This window comes from Rana temporaria, chromosome 4, assembly GCF_905171775.1.
Source record: "Rana temporaria chromosome 4, aRanTem1.1, whole genome shotgun sequence".
Classification (NCBI taxonomy): domain Eukaryota; kingdom Metazoa; phylum Chordata; class Amphibia; order Anura; family Ranidae; genus Rana; species Rana temporaria.
In genome coordinates, this window is record NC_053492.1 from 262,259,007 (window position 1) to 262,269,257 (window position 10,251).

A 10,251-nucleotide genomic window follows, 5' to 3' on the forward strand; every position below is an offset into this window, starting at 1 on the left:
GCTGCAGGCATCATTCAGATATCACTGCACAAAGTACAGGACGTCATATGACATCCACCCAGGATAGGAGATCCCCTTTGTGGATGTGAAATGACGGTGTGTAGTATTGAAGTGGTTAACCACTTAAGACCCAGACCATTACGCAGGTAAAGGACCTGGCTAGTTTTTGTGATTCAGCACTGCGTCGCTTTAACTGACAATTGCGCGGTCGTGCGATGTGGCTCCCAAACAAAATTGGCGTCCTTTTTTTCCCACAAATAGAGCTTTCTTTTGGTGGTATTTGATCACCTCTGCGGTTTTTATTTTTTGCGCTATAAACAAAAATAGAGCGACAATTTTGAAAAAAATCTATATTTTTGGGGGGGCGCTCGTGAGCAGCGCATGGAGACGGTCGCCCCTTAGCCTCGCTCCTCACCGCCCGGACACATCGGCTGCTTACCGAGCAACAATAGAGGGTATCCCTGCTCCTTACCGTCCCCCGCTGACACCCACAGCTGCCGCGCATCCAGCAGAGTGCAGTGCAAAGCTCACGCGAGCATCCATCTCGAGAGTCGCGGATCGCACACTGCCTGAGGCCTCCCCGTCGGACGCCATGCTTGAAGCCCTGGCCTCGAATCCAGACCCCTTCTCTCAGCTTGCGGCTGAGGATCTGGAGCTGTCTCCTGCTGTGAGCGAGGGCCTGGCGGCGGCTCTGCTCAGGCAGCCATCACTGCGGGATAGGGGTGCAACGGATCGTCACCGATCCGTGATCCGAACGGTCCACCCCGTTCGGATCGGCACACCCCGCGATCCGCGGAGCGCTCCGGAGCCTAGGCCTAGGAAAGTCCCCGGCTTCGGCCTAGCTCCGGAGCGGCGGCCAGCAGTCTGCTGCCAGAGCCCAGCGTGACACGCCTCCCCGGGGAGGCGTGTCACGCTGTGCACTGGGCTCTGGCAAGCCGACATGGAGAGGGAATATTAGCAGAGAAGCACTGGTGTGAGAGGAGGGGGGGGGGGAAAGAGCACATTTCAGGGGTGGATTAAAGAGGAAGCAGGTGAGGCTGTTTGGGACTTGTTAAAAGTACAATCTTGATGTTTTTACAGACAATATATATATATATATATATATATATATATATATATATATATATATATATATAGCTGTAAAAACATCAAGATTGTACTTTTAACAAGTCCCAAACAGCCTCACCTGCTTCCTCTTTAATCCACCCCTGAAATGTATGTGTGTGTATATATATATATATATATATATATACATACACACACACATTTTTTTTTTTGGACCAATGAAAACACCCTTTTTTTTTTTTTTGCGCTGATCCGAAAATGATCCGATCCGTGACTCCTGATCCGAGGATCGATCCGATCCGTGAGTTTTTTGATCCGTTGCACCCCTACTGCGGGATGCAGATCTCCTCTCCCACTTTAAAATCATGCTGCAGCAGAGCTCTCGGCAGCAACCACCAAGCTGGCCACCCACCTCACTAAGGAAATCAGGGAGCTCGGCTCCCGCACCAATGACCTAGAGCAGGGGTGCCCAACCAGTGGCCCGGGGGCCACATGTAGCCCGAGGAGCCCTCTGATGTGGCCCGCGGCCTCCTGCTCTGGGATGGCGGATCCCAGTCCAGATTGCTGGTCGCTGACCCCCCATCCCAGCTCATCAGTTTTGTGAATGAAGCCAGTGGTAGAGGAAGCAAGCAGCTGCAGAGTAGAGCTGCATAAGTCGATGCTTCCTGTATAGCGCCGGCTCCTGTCATAGGCGGAGTGATACCAAATGCACTCTGCCTGGGACAGCAACAGCCGGTGATACCTGAATGGTTATTAAAGGTAAGCTTATTACTAAAATCACAGGGGCAGATCCACAAAGCGAGTACGCCGACGTATCTACTGATACGCCGGCGTACTTTTTCAAATTTCCCGCGTCGTATCTTTGTTTTGAATCCTCAAAACAAGATACGACCGCATCTGGGTTAGATCCGACATGCGTACGTCTTCGGATCTAAGATGCAATTCTTCGGCGTCCGCTTGGTGGCGTTCCCGTCGTAATCCACGTTGAGTATGCAAATTTGCTATTTCCGCCGATCCACGAACGTACGAGCGGCCGTCCCATTCTTTTACGTCGTCTCTAGTCGGCTTTTTCCGGCGTATAGTTAAACCTGCTATTTGGTGGCGTACGCAATGTTAAGTATGGCCGTCGTTCCCGCGTATAATTTAAAAAAAAAAAATGTGTTTGCGTAAGTCGTCCGTGAATCGGGATGGACGTAATTTCCGTCCACGTCAAAACAATGACGTCCTTGCGACGTCATTTATCGCAATGCACGGCGGGAAATTTAGGGACGGCGCATGCGCTGTTCGTTCGGCGTGGGGGCGTGCTTAATTTAAATGAAACACGCCCCCCTACTCGCCGTTACGCCGCGAGAGATACACTACGCCGCCGTAACTTACAGCGCAATTCTTTCAGGATTCAAACCAAAAAAAGTAAGTTACGGCGGCGTAGCGTATCTCAGATACGTTGCGCCGGGGCAGATCTTTGTGGATCTGCCCCACAGTGTATATATGGGCATCTCTGTTCTGCAATGATTACTGGGCTGCTTTCAAACTGATATTTAGCTGCAGAGCAGTACACCTGCAGGTTACCTTCATTGAATCATAGATTTCTGGTATTACCTGCAGGTTTGGTGCACCACACTTGCAGGATATAATTGACGTCTATGGCAAAGTGCAGCAAACCCGCAGGAAAGCCACAGGTGCACTGTGCTGCATCCGTGGTGTGTGTAAACCGCAGCACATCAGTATGAAAGCATTTTTGGACCCCTTTCATGCGATTGGTCTGACCCATTCGGACCCTCCATTCACCTCTATGGAGCTGCTAATGTAAACAGACATGTGTCTGATTACACCCGCCTACCTCCAATCCGATCTGCTTAAAAAAACAGAAGGGGATCCGTCTCCTTCCATCTGGGGGGAGGGGGGAGGATCGGTGGCCCCATAGAGTAAAGTAGAGTGGGCTGTGTGCTCCGCTCATTGTGGCCCGCTACCGGTTACCAAATTGCTTAAGTGGCCCTCGCTTCTTCAAAAGGTTGGGCACCCTTGACCTAGAGGATAAGATGGACGCTGCAGCTACTGTCTTGGAGAACCATGAACAGGACACATCTGGCATTAAAAGGGAACTGGATATGGCCCTATTGGGCCTGGAGGATTTTGAAAACAGAGCTCGCAGGGGTAATCTGCGCCTGCGGGGCATCCCTGAATCGGTCATAGATCTCACTTCCACTGCGACGGCTCTGTTCCAGGAACTTGCCTCAGCTATCCCCATTGACAGACTGGAGTTTGATCACATCCATAGGGAACTCGGCCCCAAAAAATCGGAGGGACCACCCTGCGACGTTATTATTAAGTTCACCTACTACCGCAGCAAGGAAGCCCTCCTACATGCGGCTAGGGACAAACCTGATATTACATTTCAAGGGTACCGTTATCAAGTTTTTGCGGATCTTTCCCAGACCACGATTGTGAAGAGGAGACAGATGAAACCCTACACTTCAGCTCTTCAGTCGCATCAAATTCGTTACCGCTGGGGCTTCCCCTTTAAACTTTCTTTCTCTCACAATGGTCGTAGCCATGTTCTGACCTCGCCGGATGAAGCGCAGTCCCTCCTGGACTCACTTCAGTTGCTACCACCTAGTGTAAGCGCTCGAAGCCCAGCCAAATCAACTTCTTCACAACCCTCCAGTAATCTCCCGGGTCGGGCGTGGGAAAAGGTCAAGGGGCAGAAGCGCCCTCCTCTTCATCTGCGGCTAACTCTCATCATTCTGCTCCGGGTTGACCTCTGTATCCGTAAGTCCTGTTCATATTTTTTTTCTTTTGGTCCAAAACCTTCCCATATTTTTTTCTTTGTTATCTCCCATAATTGATGGCTGGATCGGACTTCTTTTTTTTTTGCTTCCCCTCCACCTGTACATGATCCTGGCATTTGTTTGTCTTTTCTTTCCATATGTCTACTGATGGCTGCACTTTGGGCAATGTGCCCTCCCCCTCGTTACTACTCTGCCTGGAATCAACCTGGTGGTGCGGACTTTGAGGCCAACTCCCTCCTCCCACCTGTGTTTTTGATTGTCCCCCACTCCTTATATCCACTCACCTTTTGAAGCATTGAATGATTACCTTGGAGCTTTCCTATTAATCTTTATTTTATGTGGGATTTAACTGTGATGCTCCTGGATTTCCGAACTTTCCAGTCCATTCCCGGATGTGCGGCACCTGCTCCCCTTTCAACACCTCCCCCCTCCCCCTTTTTTTTTTTACCATTTACTGTCCAATTTGTCCACTCAGGGTCTCCGCATGGGACTTTTATGCTATATTATTGCCGCAGACTTCCTGAGCGGAGATTCTGCACCTTGAGTTCTTACCGTGCCCCTTTCCCTTTCCTTCCCCCCTTTTTTTTCTTTTTTTTCCTCTCCTTTCCTCTCCCTTCTATTCCCCCCCCCCCCGGGGGTTAGCCTATTTGTAACTGTGCACTCCAAAGTGGCTGGCCAGATTCGTTCATTGATGTTTCCAGATAGTTTTGCACTTAATGTTTATATTGTGCTTACTTACCGCATTTAATTTTCAGGTTGATAATCTATGTCTGACCTCCTTTTTTTCAGCCTGCTCTGGCTCCCCGGGGGCCTGCTTCCTGGTGGTGTAAGGGCCGGGTGGCTGGCTTCCGGGGATCTCCTGGCGGACTTTAAGTCTGGTCCCCTCGGCTGGCTGGCTGGGGGTCCGTCGAATTGTATGTTTTGATCTTTTAGAGGTTGTTTGATGTATTTGTGTTTTTTTTTTTGGATGATATAATATAATTTTATGGGCCTCCGCTGATGCAGATTGGAAGTCTCACCCCTCCCTGGCTAATAAGAAGGCTAGGGACACTTTGGCTACTGAATTAGATTTGTTGGCCTCCGACCAAGCCAAGAAGGCTCTGCGGTGGACTAAACATAAATTTTATTCCTGTGCGAATAAACCGGGTGCAATGCTTGCTAAAAAACTCAATGCAACTTCTTGTGGCCATAAACCTATTCGCCTTTGTTCCGCCAACGGGGACCTCACCTCGGATTCCGAACAAAGTCTCTGCGGCTTTGGCCGATTTTTTAGCCTCGCATTATAGTGGACCTTCCCCCTTTCCTTGTGATCTTGCAGACGATTTCTTCCGCGATCTTCATCTTCCTCCTCTTTCTTCAGCGGCCTGTGCGTCTCTTAACGCTGACATTACCGAGTTGGAGGTGGCTCAGGCCATTAAAGGCATCCGTGTTTCGAAGGCCCTGGGACCGGATGGCTTTACCGGACCATACTATAGCAAGTTTTCTTCACTCTTGCTTCCCCACCTGGCGGACTATTTTAATTGTATGAAACAAGGTGCGCTGCCCTCCCCTGATTCATTGCGTGCCCACATTTCTATGATTCCTAAGACCATCGAGGAGGCCCATGAACCCCAGGCATTTCGCCCAATTTCGTTACTAAATGAAGATGTGAAACTGCTGGGGAAAATCCTGTGCTCTCATATTAACAAATATTTGCGCTCCTTGGTTCATAGGGACCAGGTTGGCTTTGTGCCTGGCCGCCAGGCAGGGGACAATGTCCAGAAAGTTGTCCACCTGATTACCCTGTTACAGCAGCGCAAAATCCCTGGCTTTCTCCTTTCACTTGATATTTATAAAGCTTTTGATTCCCTCTCGTGGGATTACCTGCGTTATGTACTGCAACAATGGGGTTTTGGAGACTCGATCTTGTCTTGGTTGACGGCCCTTTATTCATCCCCTTATGCCTCGGTTCGCTATGCTGGTTGCCTCTCGCCTTCCTTTCCCATTTTCAGGGGAACGAGGCAGGGATGCCCTTTATCCCCAGTCCTTTTTGTTCTTGCTCTCAAGCCGCTAGCTATTGCCCTTAGAGCAGATCCTTACATCAAGGGCATCCCCTATGCAGGTGATGACTATAAACTTAGTATGTTCGCGGATGATGCCCTCCTGACCCTCACCAATCCTATCGTCACCCTACTGAATCTCCAGGCACTTCTAGCCCGCTTTGCTACTATTTCAGGTCTTCAAATCAATCCACATAAAATGACTGCTTTGAATATTACCCTTCTGAGTCCCCAAGTCTTGCATCTCCAATCTTTTTTTCCCTACCGTTGGGCTGACTCCTCGCTAGACTACTTGGGTATCAAGTTGACTTCATCCTATACTTCCCTTTTTTCTGCTAACTTCTACCCACTTTTGCACACTGTCACAGCTCTTATGGCATCTTGGCGGTTCCCCACTCTATCTTGGGTCGGTCATATTCACGCGGTCAAGATGACCATCCTCCCAAAGAATTTTTATTTTATTCGGACTCTTCCTGTTCAGGTCCCTGCTTTTTATCTGTGGTTGCTCCAGAACAGACTGCTCTCTTTTATCTGGGCATATAAGCGCCCTAGGGTTTCTCGCTCTACCCTCTAATGCCCATAGATTGTGGGGCGGGCTGGGCATTCCGGATGTTGCAAAGTATTATCGGGCGGCTCAAATTTCCCAACTTACCATGCTCCATGCAACGTCCAATGTTCCCCTTTGGGTTCTGCTGCAGGTGCCTAATTGTGCACCGGTTCCTATCTCAGCTTTGTTATGGCTGCCAAATGAAAATAGTAAAAAAATCAGCGCAATATACAGGTAAAACACAATTAGCAGCTATGCACTAGGATTCAATTTATAAATTCCTTAAGAGTCAATGTAAAGTAGATAGTGCAGCGCTAGAGTCCAAATAAAGATCATCCAGGTGATTCTCTTATAAGTGACTGACAATATGAGGCATGCAGGTGATATAGCGTGGGTTAGCAGGAGACCTCCACCAATAGTAACAATGGCCGCTCACCTCACTGATAATAAAAAATCGCTTTCCCATAAGGGTCAATCCCAGGCATGTAACAGCATAATCCAAGCAGGAAAGGAATACATCTCAGGTAATATCACCATGGATGGCAGATCTCAAATAATATCAACATGGATAGCAGCCATGGAATCCGATGTAAGAAAAACAAAACATAGTGTTTCTCCGCAATAACCAATATAACATTTAATAGTGAAAATACACTTACATAAAAAGCACTATATCCAGTGCTAGGAATCAAATGCAAACAAAAACGCACAGCATGGTCCGATAGATGGCAGCGGGGGACGCAACGTTCGGTAGGGAAGTACGTGACGTCACCCGCTGCCATCTATCGGACCATGCTGTGCGTTTTTGTTTGCATTTGATTCCTAGCACTGGATATAGTGCTTTTTATGTAAGTGTATTTTCACTATTAAATGTTATATTGGTTATTGCGGAGAAACACTATGTTTTGTTTTTCTTACATCGGATTTCATGGCTGCTATCCATGTTGATATTATTTGAGATCTGCCATCCATGCTGATATTACCTGAGATGTATTCCTTTCCTGCTTGGATTATGCTGTTACATGCCTGGGATTGACCCTTATGGGAAAGCGATTTTTTATTATCAGTGAGGTGAGCGGCCATTGTTACTATTGGTGGAGGTCTCCTGCTAACCCATGCTATATCACCTGCATGCCTCATATTGTCAGTCACTTATAAGAGAATCACCTGGATGATCTTTATTTGGACTCTTCCTCTAGCGCTGCACTATCTACTTTACATTGTTATGGCTGCCCCCTAAGCTGCGACCTCCTTCTGTTAGCCCCCTTATGCTTCACAGTCTGAAATTATGGGACTCGATTCGGTACTCGGGCAAACTTATGTCTCCATTCCTGCCTCTACTCCCCCTCCTGAATAATCCCATGTTCCCGCCTGGCTCAGAACAACCCCACGTTTTTTCTTGGTGGCCTGCTCATGGGTTCTCATTAGTTCATCACTTTCTTCGCACCCGAGCCTTTCCCTTGTGGTCTTCGATTCATGAGACCCATGATGCTCCGTCTACCGAATTATTTCGCTATATTCAGCTGCGACACTGTATAACCTCCCTTCGGCGCCTTGGCTCCTTCCCGTATCAAATCACTGCCTTTGAACGCATTTGTCAGCATTGCCCAGGTGCTCGCGGCACCATCTCTATGATCTATTCTTTACTTGCTTCCGGTAGCTCTTCTATTACCCTTACTTATGTGCTTAAATGGGAGCGTGATCTATCCCCTATAGATCTTGCAGACTGGAGTAAAGCCTGGTTCAGCATAGCAAAATGTTCCTTCAACACTGCCACATTGGAGGCAGCTTATAAGATCCTCCTACGCTGGTACTGGGTCCCAGCTCGCATTGCCAAGTTGAACCCTTTGTGTACTGACAGGTGCTTTTGAGGTTGTGGTCAACGAGGAGATGAACTGCACACATGGTGGTCCTGCCCCCGCTTAGTTAGATTCTGGTCAAGGGTCTTTGGCCTATTATCCTCCCTATTTCATGTCCCCTTCCGTAAGGACGCCAAATATGCATTACTCCATTGCCCAATCCCGGGCCTTTTCTCTCATCAGCAGAAATTAGCCACATACCTATTTATCGCTGCCAAGCGGACAATAGCGAGGGCATGGAAAAAAACTTCTGTTCCATTCCCAGAGGTCAAGAATACCCTGACGACTCTTATGATCCATGAAAAGATGTCTAGCGTTCTCCATGACTCTCAAGCTAAATTTCTTAAGGTATGGGCCCCGTGGTGGTCCTATACACTCCCTAGTTTGCACCCTTCTAGTCTGGGGCTCTAAATTTAATTTGTCCTTACTTCCAGCTTGAGGGTTCTTCCTTTCTCTTTCTTTGTTTCTGAGCTTTTGCTCGCTGTTCTGCTCTATTCTTCCCTTCTTTCTTCCTTTGTTGTGCGGGGTTTTTTTTTCCCGTTTTGCGGATAAATCGGCCCCCTCCTCCTTTTACCTGCCTTGGCCCCTGGGCGTTCTGGCCCAGGCATAACGCACTGCCCCCCGGCCCCGGCTGGGGAGACGGTGGTAATTTGTAATTAGTTCCTTTAATAGTATATTTTCTACTATGTGCTTTTATGTATACTTATGTTTTATGTCCATATCCCCTGCATGGGAATTTGTTGTTTGTTTTTCCTCTTTTTTTATATATATTTTAATAAAAATATTGTACCAGAAAAAAAAATCTATATTTTTTACTTTTAGCCATTATAAATATCCCCCAAAAAAGATATAAAAAAAACATTTTTTTTTCTCAGTTTAGGCCGATACATATTCTTGTACATATTTTTGGTAAAAAAATCGCAATAAGCGTTTATCGATTGGTTTGCGAAAAATTTATAGCGTTTACAAAATAGGGGATAGTTTTATTGCATTTTTAATAATATTTTTTTTTTTTACTACTAATGGCGGCGATCAGCGTTTTTTTTTTTCGTGACTGCAGCATTATGGCAGATACATCGGACAATTTTGACACATTTTTGGGACCATTGTCATTTTCACAGCAAAAAAATGCTATAAAAATGCATTGTTTACAGTGAAAATGACAATTGCAGTTTGGGAGTTAACCACTAGGGGGTGCTGAAGGGGTTAAGTGTGACCTCATATGTGTCTCTAACTGTAGGGGGGCGGGGCTGCACATGTGACGTCATTGAACGCCTTTCCCTATATCAGGGAACAGACGATCAATGACAGCGCCACAGTGAAGAATGGGGAAGCTGTGTTTACACACACCTCTCCCCGTTCTTCAGCTCCGGGGACCGATCGCGGGACTCCGGCGGCAATCGGGTCCCACGGCCGCAGTCACGGAGCTTCGGACTGGGTCGCGGGCGCGTGCCCGCGACCCACGGCTGGCACTTAAAGAGGACGTAGAGGTGCATGCTTGTGCCCAGCCGTGCCATTCTGCCGACGTATATGTGCAGGAGGCAGTCCTTAAGTGGTTATATGGGTTGTGAAGGTTTGTTTTTTATTTTCTAAATACGGTATATACTCGAGTATAAGCCTAGATTTATAGCCCTTTTTTTGGGCTGAAAATGCCCCCCTCGGCTTATACTCGAGTCAGTGTACCTAAAATTGGAGAGAGGCTGCGGGCGTCCATCATTTAAAACTTGCGGTCTCCTCCTGTCCCTTCCGTGATTGGCGGAACTCTGTCTGTGTCATGGTCTTACCTCTTTGCAGGCTTCTCATTACTGACATGTGCTAGCAGCCATCTTGCTTCATGGGGTTCTTGTAACCTGCCTCACCCTGCGGCTCCTCCTTCCCACTGGGAGGAGCTGGCTGCTCTGCATATATATATGACGGCAGCTGCAGCATTTCCTCGCTTGGGCCTTTCGTCT